This window comes from Eucalyptus grandis, chromosome 1 (genome assembly GCF_016545825.1).
Source record: "Eucalyptus grandis isolate ANBG69807.140 chromosome 1, ASM1654582v1, whole genome shotgun sequence".
NCBI lineage: Eukaryota > Viridiplantae > Streptophyta > Magnoliopsida > Myrtales > Myrtaceae > Eucalyptus > Eucalyptus grandis.
The window spans coordinates 35,771,174-35,789,452 of NC_052612.1; the positions used below are offsets into that span (position 1 = coordinate 35,771,174).

The 18,279-nt window shown below is 40.5% G+C and overlaps 1 pseudogene; it reads left to right on the top strand.

Annotated features, from left to right (window-relative positions):
• Positions 1-2,727: 2,727 nt before the first annotated feature.
• The window catches only part of LOC104454915, a 44,322-nt pseudogene continuing 28,770 nt past the window's right edge, over positions 2,728-18,279 (top strand).

An 18,279-nucleotide genomic window follows, 5' to 3' on the forward strand; every position in this document is an offset into this window, starting at 1 on the left:
TCAGACTCTTGAAGATATGTTGAGAGCTTGTGTACTGGACTTTAAGGGAAGTTGGGAAGAATAACTTCATCTCGTAGAGTTCGCTTACAACAACAATTATCAACAGAGCATTCAGATGGCTGCTTTTGAAGCGTTGTATGGCTAATCGTGCAGAACACCAGTGTGTCGGGATGAGGTCGAAGAAAGAAAAATTACAAGCCCAAAATTGGTTCAGCAATTAGTGGATGCCGTGGCAGTGATCAGAAACAGATTAAAGACCGATCAGAGTCGTCAGAAAAGTTACGCAGATAAGCGTCAAAGGCTTTTGGAATTCCAAGTTGGTGATCACATTTTTCTGAATGTGTCACCAATGAGGGGAACTTTGCGCTTTGGTAAGAAAAGGAAAACTAAGTCCGAGGTATGTAGGTCTATTTGAGATTCTTGAGAGAATCAGGACCCTGGCATATCGTCTTGTGTTGCCGCCAAAATTGGTGCAAGTGCAGAATATCTTTCACGTGTCGATGTTAAAGAAGTATGAGCCTGACTCGACCCACGTGCTCAATTTCGAGGAATTGGACGTGGATGACCGTGTGTCACACGTTGAAAACCCGGTTCAGATTATGGACAAAAAAGAGCAAGTTCTGCATACAAAGACCATTCCTATGGTCAAAGTGGTTTGGCAACACCACAGAACTGAAGGAATAACCTGGGAGACTGAAGAATTGATGAGACGTTTGTGCCCTCACCTTTTTGTTTAAAGTGTGTAAGGTTTAAATTTCAAGGACAAAATTTTTATAAGAGGGGAAAAGTTGTGACATCCTAGATTTTCGACTCTATTTTCAATTCAATAAATCGGGCATTTCATCGACGTGCCTATAGTGCTATTTTAAGAGCTAGTCACTCATGAGATAACTAGACTATCTAGGGAAGCTATTAAACATTTTAAGGCAAATAGACTTAAGGATTCGACCAGGAATCGGCTACTCGACCATGCTCATCTTTAGAGGCCATTACAGCATAGTTAAAAATCGATTTGAGATCAGAGATGGGTCGGTTTGATAGAGATGTGTGACTAAACATGAGTGACTCCACTAATTTGGAAAATTCTCGTCGGTGGGCACTAGAATGATTTTTCTATCATTTTGGTATCCTGTGTCCGTATTTGAATTCTCAAGATTTTCACGACAACCGAGAGTCACCAATGTATCGAGTGAGTTCATTGTGGCTCAAAGAAAATCAACCACCGATAATTTGCTCTAAAAAGTTCTGAAAGCTATCAGGTAATCTAGGTCATGCTAAAATTGCACCAGATTGAAATTAACTGCATATTTGAATCCGATTTTAGAAATTGAAGGTTCTGTCATATCATAATAAATTCTAGGAATGTTGACTCAGTCTCATAAGATTTTTCTGCAACCCGAGACGTTTTGGAAAAAAGTCGTCCTAGGGCCGTTTTTGTCCAAAAAAAGTCAGGGATCGTTTTTTATCGCTAAATTGTGAAGCAAGTGGGATCAGTTGGTGAGGAAAAATACCAATTTGATTATCAACTCAATAATTGAATTTACAAGAGCCAAATTGAATTGATTTAAGAACCGATAAGTGTCTAATTGAAACAGAACCTTAGCAAATTCGTATGTCCCCCACCCCCCACAACATTTGGACCATTTAAAGCTTTTAAATGGGCAGCATGGGTAGGTGGATTGTGGCCAAGGAAGCCAGACTTGGCTGAGGTTGAGTCAAGGGGACAAAGGAGAAGAAAATTGAACCAAGTGGCCCCTCCAACCCCATCTTGTTCCCCTCCCTTTGTAGCTGCCGTCCATAGCTATTCTCCTCCCTCCTTGCCGTTGAATGCAGCAACCACCCAGGAGCACCACACAAACCAATCGACAACCTGTCCAATTGCCTGGAAGCCTAGTGTTGATGTCGCTGCTAGCCAGAGACGCGCGCAAGCCCGCGTGAGCCGTGCGTCTTTCCACCGTCCCAACTGAGCCGTTGGGCCCTTCTCGCCATCTTGTAGATCATCGGAGTCTCTACAGCTGCCATGAACCCCCATTCAGCCGCCGATTGCCTCACCAAGCCGTCTACTCACCTCCACCAGCTTCACCTCACCAAATCAGCCCCGGTTCTTTCTTTTCCAACACCAAATAGAGAGCAGGAAGAGTGGGTCTTTAGGTCACCATTAGGCCCGTTTTGAGGTGGATACGGGCCCCGAAAGTTAGGCCCGCTTTGGAGAAAGTCGATCCCCATTGCGTTCCCGACATTTTGAACTGGCCGGATCGCGAAGCAAGTGAGTTTCTCACTAATCCTCAATAAGTAGGTTAATTATGCTTAGGATTGGATTAGTCTAAGTTAAGATTGATTAGGTGGTTAGATTAGATTAGATTAGTAAGGTTAATTACTTGCCATTGCATGTTAGGTGAATAGTTAGTGTAATTAGCGAGTAAATAGACTCTACTATTTATTGAATAAGTCTCGGAAATTTTTCGGGTCCGTTTCGGCTTCCAATTAGGCTATAACGGGCCTAAGTTGAATTTATTGCATTTATTTATTATTTTTTGTATTTATTTATTTATTTATTTTTCGGAAATTCAATCGTGATGGCCGGTGACCAAAATTTCGTGCTGATTGTAGTGGTGTTCTCTGTTTATTTAATTGAGCGCTACTTTGTGAAAATTGAGTGAATTGGTGATTATGGAAAATTATTGCAAAAGTGGAGAATATTGGTATTTGAGTAGGAAATAATCATGAATGGTTGTGAGTGGACCTAGAAAGCCGCCGAAGTATGGCCGTGCCCAATTGGGCCGAGATTCGCCAACGAATTTGGAGTCGGTCATGCCTAATCAGGTCATGATTTGCCACCTATTAAGTCGTGCCCATAAGGCCGTGATTCCCCACCTGTTAGAGGTTGTGCTCAATTTGGCCGAGATTCGCCACCGAATTTGGAGTCGGTTATGCCTAATTAGGTCGTGATTTGCCACCTAGTGAAGATTGTGCCTATTGGGCCGTGATTTGCCATCTGATAGAGGTTATGCCCAATCGGGCCGTGATCTGCCACCTATTAAAGGTTGTGCTCATTGGGCCGTGATTACCACCTAAGATAGGTTGTGTTCTTGGGACCGTGAATTATAACTGAGAGTTTTATAGACTCTACTCGTTGAGTCGTGAGTAAGAATTGATATTGAATAGTTGAGATGACCATGTGATGGTCTTGATGACATGTAATTGATTGAGTCGATTGATCGATGGTACGATCTGTTTGAGTGGATTATGTGATTGTCATGTTTATGAATTGAACTGACTTGCAGGAAGGAACTGAGGACAAGGTAAGCCTTCTGACGCTTGGTTGTGCTTAGGCAGCCCTTAAGGCATAATTTTCTTCCTAATCAGGTCTTAGGGGGTAGAACTCGCTAAGACATTGTCTCACTAGTTATTGTATAACCATTTTCAGGTCCTTAGATTGTGTTGATGAAGGACCGATGCCCTGGAGTTTAAGAGATGAAGCTCGAAGAATCGGCAATCTTGTCCGGCTAGCTAGTCGTAAGACAATTCTCTTTTGTAGGGAGTCAATTCCTTTTGTAAACCTTTGTGTATAGACCTGTGTATTTATAAAATGTTGGTTTTGGTTTGAAAAATTAGCCATATTTTTCTTATTCCACTATTTTATTGTCTGGGGATTTATATCTGCTTCTGCATGTGTATATTAAATGAATGGGTCGGCGATGTGTCCTAGGACATCCCTATTATATTGACCAAGCAGGGATGAGCACGTGCTTGGAGGGTCGGGAAGTGACATGCAGCTCTGTGTGTTTCAAGGGGTGACTGCCAAATCGGTCAAGCATTCTTTGTCACCCATCTCAATCAATCGCAAGTAATGCAAGATTGGATTCCCATCTCCTAAGGCCATTAACGTAACCGAAAATAGATGCCAACTATTCAATTTCTTTCCACACCTTCTTTTTTTCTTTTTATTGCAATCTCGGGTTTTCTTTTAAAATGTGAACTTCCAAGATTAAAATTTATAATAATCTCTGTATAAGCCATTTTTCACCCCTTACCTTATGTGCATGATAGAATGTTTCGTGACCTCTGCAAGGGGACTAGAGACTAGGCTCCATTCGTTTCACAAAAAATGTAAAATTTCCAATATTTGTTTTTTAAGAAGTTATTTTCAGAAAAATAACCATATTTTCCAACATCCAATTAAAATTTAAAAATGAACTAGAAAGTATTCTTCGCTATTCAATAAGGAAAATATTTTCTTGCATGCACTCATTTTTAATAATTTTTTATTAGTTATTTTTAAAAAAGATTTTTAAATTTTTAATTCTTTTTTCTTTTTCTTTCTTTTTCTTTCTTTTTTTCTTATCTTTCTTTTTTTTTTTTCCTTCTTCCTTGGCCTATTGCTAGCTATGGCGATAGCCAGCAATAGGCCATTGGCAAGCTCCGGCCTCACCCTAGGCTAGCAAGGTTTGAGCTCGCCAGATTCCGACATGGTCAAGCCTCGCTGGATTGGGCAAGACCTAAGCTCGGCTTCGCCAAGTCAGGCGAGGCTGGAGCTAGCTTGTGGCTGGTCGCCAACCGCCATTGTGGTCGGCGATCAACCAAGGAAGAATAAAAAGAAAAAAATTAAAAACTCAATTTTTTAAAAATAAACTAGCATAAAAAGATATGTAGCTCTCACAAATTTAATATAATCAAATTTTTATGTCGGTGGTCCCTTAAAATGTTTCCTTTTTGAGGCATGATCCACGTGAAATGGACAACTTTGTTGTCTACCCTTTCGTAAATACATGCCTCCATGCAAACTGGTGGTCCATAGATTGTTCTTTTAAAACATTTTTTCGTGGCCACAGGACAGATGATTGTTATCCTACAAGCCTGGCGGTGGGTCTTGGATCACATATGTTGAACTTGCAACAAATAAAACGTGTTTCCCAAGGGATCATGATATTAGTGTCGATAGAACTCTATGCATGTTGAAAGAATGAAGTGCAATGCTTAGAGAATGGCTCGGGCGAATAGAAAAATTTGCTCAAATAGCAACTACAAACTTCCTTCATGTTTGATACTCCGTAACAACACCTATATAAAGGATGGTTAGCATACAAAGAGATTCACAACAAATTTCGCGATGGCTCTTCCTCCTCAATTCGCCATAGCCAACCCTCTCTCTTTTTCTTTAGACACCCTCGCTCCTCCTCTCCCTCCTCCTCCACCTCCTCCGGGCCTCAATTTGTGACGTGCGCTTTGAAGATTGAAGATTAGGAGATTGTGAGATGCTCAGCGAATTGGCAGCCCAGCGTTTGGGACTATGACTTTGTGCAGTCACTCGGTGTTAATTACATGGTAATGACTTTCTTCCTTTTTTAGCACAAAATCTTGGGGGCAATTACCAAGAAAGACCAAAACTATTGCACTCCTACAACTTATGTCCCAAACCTTTCAATTCGGTCAATTGAGTTCTAAAACTTTTGATGCTTTGCCAATAAAGTCCATTTGGTCAATTTTGACTAAATATCGCTGATATGGATTATTACCGTCTTATTTGGTGTGGCCGATGCTAACGTGGACAATTGTTATATTTTTTATATTTTCTTTCTTTTCTTTCTTTATTTTTCCCTTTTCATTGCTAGTGGTTAGTCATGGGCCATTGGCCATAGGTGAAAGTTGACGAGCACTAGCCTTCCCTAGGCAAGACACGCCCTCAACCGCCACAAGTGAGGGTGAGTGCCGACAAGGCCCTCCTTACCAAATTTAGTGAGGACGAACCCCACCCAGGCCAGGGCAGTATCCCCGGGCATCGCCTAGGCAAGGGTGAGGCTTGGCCAACCTCACACTGAACTTTGGCTTTGCCAAATTTGGCAAGAGTTGTGACATCCTGGATTTTCAGTCCTGTTTGCAATTGAATAAACCGGGTCTTTCAACCATCGCCCTTAGCGGCGCAGCTGGCTCGAGCTCTCTCCCCCACACGAAGGGGAGAAGTTCAAATCCCAGAGGCATCAATACGGATTCTTACCTAGAGTACTGTGGTGGTGGGTCCTGCAGTCGCTCCCCCAGGGTTTGCTTGCCGGATGTCGGCTTATGGGGTTCCCTGGGTTACCAAAATAAATAAATAAATAAATAAATTAGGCGTTTCATCAATGCGCCTATAGTGCTATTTTCAAAGCCGATCACTTGTGAGATAACTAGACTATCTGGCGAAATCATTAAGAGATTTTAATGCAATAGACTTGAGGATTCGACCGGGAATCGGCTACTCAATCGTGCTCATCTGCAAAGATCATTTCGACACTGAAATGTGTGATTAAACGTGGGTGATTCCACTAAATTGCAAAATTCTCATCTATCAGCACTAAACCGATTTTTCTGTCGTTTTGGTACCCTACATCCGTATTTGAAACATCGAGATTTTCACGATCACCGAGAGTCGCCAATGTGTCAAAGAGGTTTATTGTGGCTCGAAGAAAATCAACCATAGGTCATTTACACTAAAAATTTCTAAAAGCTACCCGGTAGCCTAAGTCACGCTAAAATCGCACCAGATTGAAATTAACAACGAATTTGAATCCGATTTCAGAAATTGAAAGTTCTATCATGTCGCAAGTCATTTTAGGAACTTTGACTCTATCTCTAAAGATTTTTTTGCAAACCGAGACTTTTTGGGAAAAAGTCGAGGTAGGATCGTTTTTGTCTAGAAAATTTCAAGGACCGTTGTTTATCGCGCAATTAGGATGCAAGTGGGTTCAATTGGCAAGGAAAAATGCCAATTTGATTAAGGGTATGATGGTTGAAATTTTGAGGGCCAATTTATGTTGGTTCAAGATGGATTTGGTGTCCAATTGGAGAGAATCAATGCAAATTCGTATGCCCCCCTTGGACCCAACAATTGGACTAGTTCAAAGGCTTCTAGAAGGCATTTTATGGCTGCAAATGGTTGAGGGATTCAGCTAGGTTGTGTGGGCCAAGTCAAAGGAGACAAGAGGATAAGTGAAGACCAAGGGTGGTCCCCCTCCCTCCTTCTCCTTCCCCTCTCTTTCCCCATTGTCGAGCAGCCTTCTCCCCCCTCTCCTTCCTCCCTCCTTCCTCTCTCCCCCACCCCATCGTCGAGCACATCTTCCCCCTCCTCCTTCATTTGCTGCTTTGAACTCAACAAACCTAGAAAACCAAGCTTAGCCTCCTTTCGCTGTCGCAAGCTCGCCGGAGACTGCCTACACGCCGCACCGTCGCACGCCTGGTCCCCGCGTCCCGAGCCTTGTCCATCGCCGTCCCTGGTCGTCCAGCATCCCCTGGCCTTCATGGAGCTCGCTACCATACAGCCTGCCAGAAGTCCCGCCTGGACCGTTGAAGCCGCCGGTCCTCCTCCTTGCCGTTTCTACGCCAAGTTAGCCGTCGGTTCCTCCCTTCTCAGCCAAGATCAATAGCTGAAGCCAACAGCAAGCCTAGGACTTTAAGGCCCATTTCTGAGCCTTTCTGGATCTCGCTTGGTGTTGTTGTGGGTTAGTTTATCGCTTGCCTTCACGTCCCTGTCGTTTTGATCCAAGTGGATCCTTAATCAAGTGAGTTTACTCACTAAACCTTACTTAGTAAGTTAATTATGCTTAAGGGTTGTTTAGATTAGTTTAAGTATGGATTAGTGATAATTTAGAATAGTCAAATTAGCCTTAGAATGAATTAGTGTTAATCTAACTAGTGAGATTAGCACCATTGATGATGGATTAGTCGAATCTAGCGAAATTCCTGCAGTTCTGGTTTCTGGATCCTCATAGTTTGCTATTTTTGTGGACCAAAATTTGCTACGAATTTGATGTTGATTTCTTCTTAAGAAATGTTTTAGACATCCTCAGCTACAACATATGTTTTTCTCAAGATTTTTGGGGATTTAAAAGGAGATATCAGCTCCGTCAATTTCAAACAGAACCTGACTTTTTGCTGGAACTTGTGACCTTTTAGGATTCTAGGGGTCTTTATCAACTCTTATGGTTCGAATTTAAATATAGTTTCTTCATAAAAGTTGTTTACCACACATTATAGTTTAACATACTCAAATTTTAGACCAAATTCACATATTTTGAACCTCAAACTAAACTGATTTTGGAAAACAGACTTTCTGGAAAACAGACACAGTTTTTGTACTGGATTGAGCGATTTACTAGGCCAAATATAGAAGGATTTGAGTTAAGGTGTCTTCATAAAAAATGTTTTTTTGTGTGTCTTTTACAACATATTCAAATTTTGGAATTTTTTGAACTCGTTAGATTAGGTTTCTGGATTTAAACTTGGAGATGTGCGAGTGGGCTTATTCTACTGGTTAGGGCTGGTTATGATTTTGTAATGGTTTTTTATGCTTTGCTTGCTGGAAATTGCACATTTGTTGATATAAGGTTGGTTTGTGACATACCTAGAGATTATGCTTAATGATCGTGTGAAAGTTAACAGAACCCGTCCCCGGCGTATGTCAGTGGATATTACCCTTCCTGAGCGTGTGTCGGTGGATATTACCCGTCCCCGGCGTGTGACGGGTAAAACTGCCCGTGTGGGCAGTAATAATTAATTAATTAGAACGCATGTTTAGTTGAATTGATGGATCGACGTATGTCGGTAATTTCTTGCTTCGATGTGTATCGGTAGTCCTTGCTCGTGTGAGTAGTGATTGACTTAGACATTCCAAATGGGGTGTGAATTTGCTATGCACACATGATTGTGATATGACTTGTGCTGACCTGTAGGGAGGATCTAAGCCAAGGTAAGTTTCTGTGATTTTATGATTGTGTAGTTAGGACACCCTAGCTGTATTACCCTCCTAATCGAGGTTTAGAGCATGAACTCGCTGGGATTTATTTCTCACCCTATCATGGGCTTTATTTTTCAGAACCGTAGGATGGAAGACCTGGAGCCGAGCTGAGGTGATCTGAAGTATAGGTCAGATAGAACAATTCCTTTTGAGAGTCGGTCTTTGGAAGTCTTGTGATGGTAAACTTTTGTTTATGACTCAATTGGTCTATATCAGCATGTTTTGTTTTTAAATCTGATGTCTTGCTTTTCTATCCCGAGATGGTTACTGTCAGGAGATTTGTTATTTGTTTCTACATGTGCAATAAAATGAAAGGGTCGGCGACTCATTCTAGGAAGTCACAAAATTTTATTGACCACTGAGGGATGGGCACGCGCTCGAGGATCGGGGCATGACAAGGGTGGCCTTTGCCCTCAACCAGGTCTCACCCTTGCTAGATCTGGCAAGAGAGGCTCGCAGGCATCACCTATGGCCGACAACCAACTGCTAGCAAAAAGAAAAGGAAAAGAAAAAGAAAGAAAAAAAATCATAAAATATATTTACAAATTGTCTACATCAGCGTTAACCGTGCCATGTAAGACTACCAGCATTCACGTCAACGATTTCCTAACAAAATTAGTCATGTGGACTCCATGAGCAAGCTCTCAAAAGACTTAGGACTAAATTGGCCAAGTCGAACAGATTATAACTTAATTGACACAACTGTAATAAGTTTAAGATTTTCTTGATAATTTTTCCCAAGACTCAATAAGTTCTATGGAAAATATTCACATTTGATCCTAAATTTTTTATCTTTTTAACGTTTGGTCCATGAACTTGTGGAAATTTCCTATCAAATTTTTAGGTCTATGGTTCCAGCAATTTGAAGCTCATGCGTATGTCAATTCTAGCTGGATGTGGAAAAATTTGAGACCATTGTGGATATTCAATTCACGAAACTACAATAACAATAACCTAAGATAACTGTAAGCAAATTTTAGTAACATTATTTTATTCCATAATGTCACTGCTTATTTGAATATCGAACCTTTTTTGGGCATCGATCAATACCTCGGCTTCACTTTGCTAGAATTAGCAACGGAGTAACTGCATTCCACAAGTTCAAGCACTTGATTGTGCAAATTGTAAGTTTAAGGATCTTATTGACTATAAAAACAACATAAGTACAACAATTGAATGTATACTTTTCTCCTATTGTTTATGTACTTCAATGGGATGAGTCCACAAACATAAGAACGACCTAGAAATAAAAAGAAAATTTTACTTTGAATTAGATTTATGGATGTTTACTTCTTATGTTCTTCTATATATGATTTATATACGACATTCAAATGAGAATCGATCTGTTTTCATACAAGAGGCAATATTGAACTCTGCTTATGCATTAACTTTGTTTAGGATCTCATTTTTTGGGTTTTTCATGGGCTTAGGATGATGAATATAGGGTGCAAGTCCAAAGGTTGAAGGAAGAAGTCAAGGTCTATTCGACTAAGAGATGAATCATCTGGCCAAACTCAAGTTCATTGACGAGGTTCAAAGACTAGGACTAGGATATCATTTCGAGATTGAGATCAAGAGCATTCTTAGTTCCATCTATAACAACATTGAAGATACTCAACTTTCGAATGATCTTTATGCCGCTTCCCTTTGATTCCAGCTACTTAGACAACATGGATACAATGTACAGCAAGGTATTCACTAATTAGTTAACATTTTGTAAATCATGTTGATGAATTGAAATTTACCTAAACATTCCTTTTATTGGAAATGTAGATGTGCTTGGTTTATGAACAAGACTAGCACATTCAACGAGTTGCTTCACAAGGATGTGAAGGGGCTTCTTAGCCTTTATGAAGCTTCTTTCCATGGATTAGAAGGTGAAACCATACTTGATGAAGCTTGGCACTTCGCTTCTAAGCATCTAAAGGGTCTAAACCTCAGTGAAGTTCCCACTACTTTAGCGAGCCACATGAATCATGCATTAGATATGCCGATCCATTGGAGGCCCAACAGGTTAGAGGCTCGGTGGTTCATGATGAGAAACAGCAAGACATGATCCCCTCTTTGCTACAATTGGCTAAATTAGACTTCAATTTAGTGTAGTCAATCCACAAGAGGGAAGTTAGCGATTTGGCAAGGTATACACAAGTATTCTTTAAATGTTCATAAATGCAGCCACCATCACGTTTGAGGTGGAATGCACGGAGGAGTGCATTGTGATTGACTTTGTCATCTCATGACAAATTTTTCAGGTGCTGGGTTGATCTTGGGGGAACAAGATGACCTTCTTTAGGGACAAGCTAGTGGAAAACTATTTTTGGAGCAGTATAATGATTTTCGAGCCTCATCATAAAGCTTTCAGAGAATTGAATGCAAAATTCGGTTGTATGGTGACACTTATCGATGACGTTTATGATATGTATGGGATGTCGAAAGAGCTTGAGCTCTAAATAGATTTCATTATTAGGTTTGCTTAATGCCACCACAATCATCATTTTCCCTTGTAACTATTATTGCCAAGAAAAAAGACAATTAATTAGTTTCAACAGAATGGAAAAATATACGAAAAATTATATATTATTAAATAAATTCTTCGATGTGTTTTAGACATACCATGGTTTAGTCAGTGTCGCGACCAAATTTTTTGGGATGTGAACCACCTCGGGCTCTCCCAAGCCCATACCAATTCGCGACTTAGGTTCAAGTTCTTAGCATGCAATTGATTTTTAATCATGAGTCGCCACTAATCTATTTTTTAGCGGGTCGATTAGAAACCCAAGTAAAGTAATGGGAGTTTCACTTTACTCCTACGAACCAGAGACTATGGGTACAAGAACTTAGTTACACTAGATTTCTCTAATGCCCTTTCGGTACCACTTCTTTTTAATTTTTAGAAATATTTTGCAAGCAATTCAGATTGATTTTAAATTTATTTCCTAACATGTGAGGTGATCATGCGGGTGCGCAAACCACTAATTTAACACCCAATAAAAAGTAATGAATAAATTGCAAAAATAAACTTACCTCAAAGCAACGAAAGCATCTGCAATGTTAAATTAGAATCCACATCAACAACCCTAGATATGATTTCTAACTAACACGCAATTTCTTTTTTTATTTGTTTTCACTTTTTTAGTGAAAATCATGCAATATGTAATGCAATATAACTAAATAACCTAGTTCTAATGTCATGCAATTTCTAATTAAATTGACCTAACAACAATCTCTAAATGACGTGCATTTCATGAATCTATTTTTAATGACATACAATGACTTTTTTTATTTTTCCTCAAAATGCAATATATCCTAGGGAATAGAACATACATTTTTTTTGTATTTTTTCATGTAATTCGGAATTAAATAAAATGTGAAAATTATCTAATTATATTATAATCCTATTTAATTTATATTAGGAATTAGGTTGAGCCAAATCCTAATTTAAACTAAAACATTATCTTAACCTAAATAATCCTAAAATGCAATATATCTATAAAAAAAAAAAATACCTAAACTTATAACAAATTAAGAAAAAGTATTATATAAAATTAAACTAAATGCAGTTTAACCCTAATGTAATGATGTACAAAATATGCCCTAATTATACATGACATATGTATGATGATTTTTTTGTTTTTGTTTAATTTCGAAATTAATAATTGCCAAATAATTAAACATGCAATCCAAATTAAAAATCTAGCAACCTAAATTGATTGATTTGATTTTTTTTATTTTTGATTTTAAAATTCGAAATAAGATTCCTATTCTAAATATGTAAACCCTAAAACATGCAATATTATAACTCAAACACATTTCAAGATAAATAAAGCAATCAAAACCATCCAAAATTACCAAAAAAATATCACATATCCTTTTAGATCAAGGGATGATATTTCGCTAGCAAAATCGATAATTGATCTTAAGCCTTAAAGATCAAAATATCAATTTTATTCCCACTTAATTAATTACTTCATCTAAAGCCTTATAGATTAAATAAAAAAACCTGGTGTGGTTGCGAATCAGGTGATATGTTGAAATTTCCAATCATATATTAAAGACTAATTATACTAAAAAAAACACAAGATAAAGTAAAATAACAATAATAAAATAAGATAAATAAATAGAAGAAAAAACTACCTAAATTGATTTTCTTTTCTTTTTTTTTTTCCAGGCGAAAATGATGGTTGCTCCGGTGAGGGAATTCGCCGGCAACGGTCTCCGGCGAAATAGGGCGACAGCGAGGGGTGTTGCGGGGGAGGCTGTGGCGTCGGAGCAGAGGAGGGTTGCGGCATCGGGTGCTGGTGTAAACGCGGGTGAAACGAGCAGCGGTAGCGTGGGCGCGAGGCTGGTTGTCGAGCGCCAGACAGAGGCGAGCAGCGATGGTGCGAGCTCCGGCGGCGTCGGGTCACGGTAGGGATAAAGGCAGCGGCGGCTGAGCGTCGAGCGGAGGCGAGCAGCGGCGGTGTGGTCACCGTGGCGTCAGGCAAAGGCGAACGGGAGCACCGAGACTTCTGGTGCTGCAAATCGACGATGGCAGAGGCGGAGCTGGGGTGCTCGGGTTGTGGCTGCTGCAGGGGATGATGGCAGGCGGAGCAGAGGCGGCTCGGCGAACGTTGGCGGACGGCGAGCGGAGCGGCGAGGAGCGCTGCAGGCATCGGCAGAGCAAGAGCGGCGTTGGGTGGGCAGAAGCGGCTTGGGCGAGACCGGCGAAGCAGCGGTGGTGGCTAGCAAAGGCAGTGCCGACGCGGTGGCCGATGCAGGCGCGGGCAGGGCCTGCCTCGCAAAGAAGATGAACAGTGCCGCTCCCCTTTTTTTTCTCTCTCTCTCACTTCACTTGTCCACCCACACGTCCCTCTCTCTCTGGCGCACTTTCTCTGCTGACTTTTGACTATTTTTTTTCTTTCCAAAAAAATTTTCCCTTGAATTTTGAACTCAAAAACCATAGGAGAAAAGTCCCCCTGACATGAAATTTTTTTCTCTTGATTTTTTTGAATTCGCTCCACCCTTAGTTACGAAAAATGAACCTCTTTTTATAGTGATTCTAAATAGCTGCTTTGTATGGCATATTTCAAACTTCCATCTTCTGTTGCATTAAATCAAGGATGCAAATCAGAGCATGATTTCGCAATCAGCTCGATTTTGCACCGATTCCTTCCATTTTATCAAAATCCTTACCCTTTGTTTACCTGATTTTTAATTGTTTCTGCATTTATCAAAATATGAATATCCATCAGAATTTCAAATTTCCATGCATAATCAATCAAATCGATTTCCTCCTTTTTTAAAATTTTTCCTTTTATTTGTTCAAAATGCAATTTTATTTTTCCAAAATTAGGTGTCAATAGTCAGCTTGTTTTCCTTCTACGTGATTGATTGGTTTGGGCTAATAAGGTAACAATAGGCACTAATTTTCATTATTATTACTAAAAAACTTATCGAGTCACGATAAAATTCATAAGATTGCTGAAATGGTGATAACTTATCTAGGTGAGACATCACAAACATTATCACGCCCCGATCCTCGAGTGCACACACATCCCTTTGTGGTCGATACAAATGCGACGTTCCCAAGACGCGTCACCGACCCAATCAGTTAAGCATATGTGAAAGCGAAACAATAAACCCCTGACAGCAAACAGCATGGGATAAAAAAGTAGGGCAACATTTCACAAAAGCCACACTCTTATAAAACAACTGGGTTTAGGTACAAAACGAGTCTAGTCAAAAATCTACAAAAGATCGGCTCTCAAAAAGAAGCTGTCCTACGACAAACTAGTTGGACACATACGCCAATCCTTCGGACTCCACCTCCACAGACTCCGGGCTTTGGGTTTTCCACAACCACCATCTAAGGACCTGAAAAGTTAAGCCCACAACGGGGTGAGACATTGTCTCAGCAAGTTCACCCCCTAAACCCCTATTAGGAAGGAAATACACCCAAGGGTGGCCTAGCCACACAATACATAGAACTTACCTCGCCTTAGTTCCCTCCTGCACGTCAGCACAGTTCATATACACAATGCATATAATCATAGCACACAATAATTGAAACGCCTCATCAATTCAATCAATCACAGGGGTCTCGATTATAAGGCCAAACCGTTATGACACGTCTCATACCATGCCACATAGTTTTGTCTTATAATCAGGTGCATCTAACTCAATCAATCATACATTCCAATTGTTAATTATGCCCCTCTAGGGTACCGCCTACTTGAAGTTTGGTGGTCTACTGACGTAGCTAGGCATCGTCTCACCCCATTGAGCACAGCTACATCTCTCAAAGATGGCTTTCCCGAAAGAGTATAGATCCAGAATCTACTCCGACCCAAATCCCATATAGGGTAATGTCTGGCGTAAACGCTTGGGATGGGTTCCCTTAACCAACACACGACCATTCAATCTCAACCTAGTACACCGTGCATTTCACTCACATGCCTCAATTAAAATAATGATCCTAGCCTATTTTCTTCGTATTAAAAATACCCCGTGAAAATAGTCGTGTGTGGATACACGGTTAGACTCAACCCAAAAAGTTCATAACCTTCTTTTTAAAATCCCACTATTTTATATAGTATATAAAACCATTTTTGGTGTTAAAACTCGACACCCAAGATTTTCTGAATAAATATCGAAATTCACAAATTTTGGAATAATTGACCAAATTTACAATCAGCACTCAATTTGTACAAATTAACATCCAATTGCGTAAATTGAACACACCATTACAATCAACACGAAATTTCAGTCACTGGTTATCTCGGTCTAATTTTCGAAAAATAATAAATAATAAAATTTTTACCAAAATTAATTAAATAATTCAATTTAAATACTAAAAATACTAACTTAGGCCGTAATTACTAAATTAACCGCCTAAACGAACCGAGAAAATTTCCAAACCTGTTTAGATAAATATCACATTCTATCTAGGCCTTAATTAATCTAATGTAACCACCTAACATGCAATACTAAATAATTAAATCACCAATCTAATCTAACTAACCACATAATCCTTAATTAACTTAAAATAAACACCCATTAAGTATAATTAACCTCCTAAGCAAGGTTTAGTGAGTAAACTCACTGGATTAGCGAGCCAGTGAGTCTACGCGACAGCGTCGCGGAGACGGGCGGCAAACCTCCTAACGGCAACACCCGACGAGGCCCGAAAAAGTCTCCCGAATCTCTTAGCTGGGCTGAGAGTTCAGTTTCTATTCTTGGCTTGCAGGGACGGAACTGAGCTACTTGGACGGCTAGAACAGCGAGAGAGGGCAGCAAGCTACTGTTCCGGGCGACGACGGCTACTCCGATGGCTTGGACGGCCACAACGAGGCTCCGATTGAGCTCAATGGCGGTCTAGGGCACAATAGGAGGCAAGACGACACGGGACGAGTGGACTGTGCACGCGCAAGACACGCGGTTTGCAGCAGGCACGCGACGGCAATCTTGGCTGCACCGGTGGTGGTCGACGACTAGGGGGTGTCTCTGGCTTTCTCTGCAACTTGGAGCTCTTAAAATGGTCACAAATGGAGAAAGGTGGCTGCTGAAGGTAGAAGAGGGCTGCTGGTCAAGGAGAGGGCCACCAAAATATCCAAAATACTCAAGAACATGGCCCTACCAAGCTTGGCTGTCTTCCTCAGCCATTTGCAGTTGCCAAAGCTTTCTTGACAAGCCTCCCAAGGGTCTAAATGTTGCACACCATGGGGGGCTACGAATTTGTGCATTGTCCACTCAAATTGGATTCAATTCATCTCCAATTCTCCTTCAATTGAACTCAATCCGGTCCCCATAAATTCAACAAAGGTTTCCACACTCCAACTCACATTTTTCTCGCCAATAGAACCAATTTGCATCCCAAAAACATGATCAAAAATGGTCCTTTGAATTTTCCAAACAAAAACAGCCCTACTTTGAATTTTTTGCCAAAAATCTTGGTTTGCAGAAAAATCTTCGGAGGATGAGTCGACATTCCTAAAATAAATCGTGACATGACAGAACTTCCAAATTCTGAAATCGGATTTAAATTCGTGGTTAATTTCAATCTAATGCGATTTTAGCGTGACCTAACCTACTGGGTAGCTTTTAAGAATTTTTAGCGCATTTGACCTGTGGTCGATTATTTTTTAACCACATTGTACATCTTTGACACATTGGCGACTCTTGGTTGTTGTGAAAATCTCGATGTTTCAAATATGGACACAGGATACAGAAATGACAGAAAAATCGGTCTAGTGCTGTTTGATAGAAATTTTGCAATCAAGTGGAATTACTCACACACTAATCGCATATCTTTATTGAATCAACCTATCACCGATCTCTAATCAACTTTGACGGTGCCGTAATGACCCTTACAGATTAGTATGGTTGAGCAGTCGATTCTAAGTCGAATTCTCAAGTCAGTCACATTTATATTCCTTAGCGGCTTCACCTGGTAGACTAGTTATCTCATGAGTGGCCAACTGAGAGAATAAGGCCATAGGTGTGTCGATGAAAAGCCCATTTCATCTCATTGAAAACAGACTTGAAAATCAAGATGTCACAACTCTTCCCCTCTTATAAAAATTTCATCCTCGAAATTTAAACCTATTACAAATCTTAAACAAAAAGGTGGGGTACAGTTGTCTCATCGAATCTTCACTTTTCCAGGTTGCTCCTTTAGTGCCGTGGTGTTGCAAGACCACTTTAACCAATGGGATCGTCTTGGTGCGCAGAATCCGTTCCTTCCGATCCACAATCCGAACCGGTCTTTCCATGTACGACACCCTGTCGTTCACGTCTAACTCTTCAAAATTTAGCACGTGGGTCGGGTCAGGCTCATACTTCCTCAATATCGACACGTGAAAGACGTTATACACTTGCGCCAAGCTCAACGGCAATGCAAGACGATACGCTAGAATCCCTATTCTTTCCAGAATTTTAAAAGGACCTACGTACCTCGGACTCAATTTCCCTTTCTTGCCAAAGCGCAAAGTACCCCTCGTTGGTGACACCTTCAGAAAGACGTGCTCACCAACTTGGAATTCCAATGGTCTTCGACGCTTATTTGCGTAGCTTTACTAGCGGCTCTGAGCGGTCTTTAATCTATCCCTGATGATGGTAACTGCATCCACTGATTTCTGAACTAACTCTAGGCCTATGATCTTCCGTTCGCCAACCTCATCCTAACATACTGGCATTCTACATGCTCTGCCATACAACACTTCAAATGGAGCAATCTAAATGCTCTGTTAGTAGCTGTTGTTGTAGGCGAACTCAACAAGATGAAGCTATTCCTCTCAGCTTCCTTTGAAATCCAAAACGCAAGCTCACAGCATGTCTTCGAGGGTTTGAATCATCCTCTCAAACTGGCTATCCGTCTGAAGATGATAAGTCGTACTATACTACAGCTTCGTTCCTAAGGCAATCTGCAAACTTTTCCAAAAGGCAGCTATGAACCTCTGGTCTCTGTCAAATGTAATCGTCATCGGCACTCCATGTAGATGAATAATCTGACGCACATACAATTTTGCATG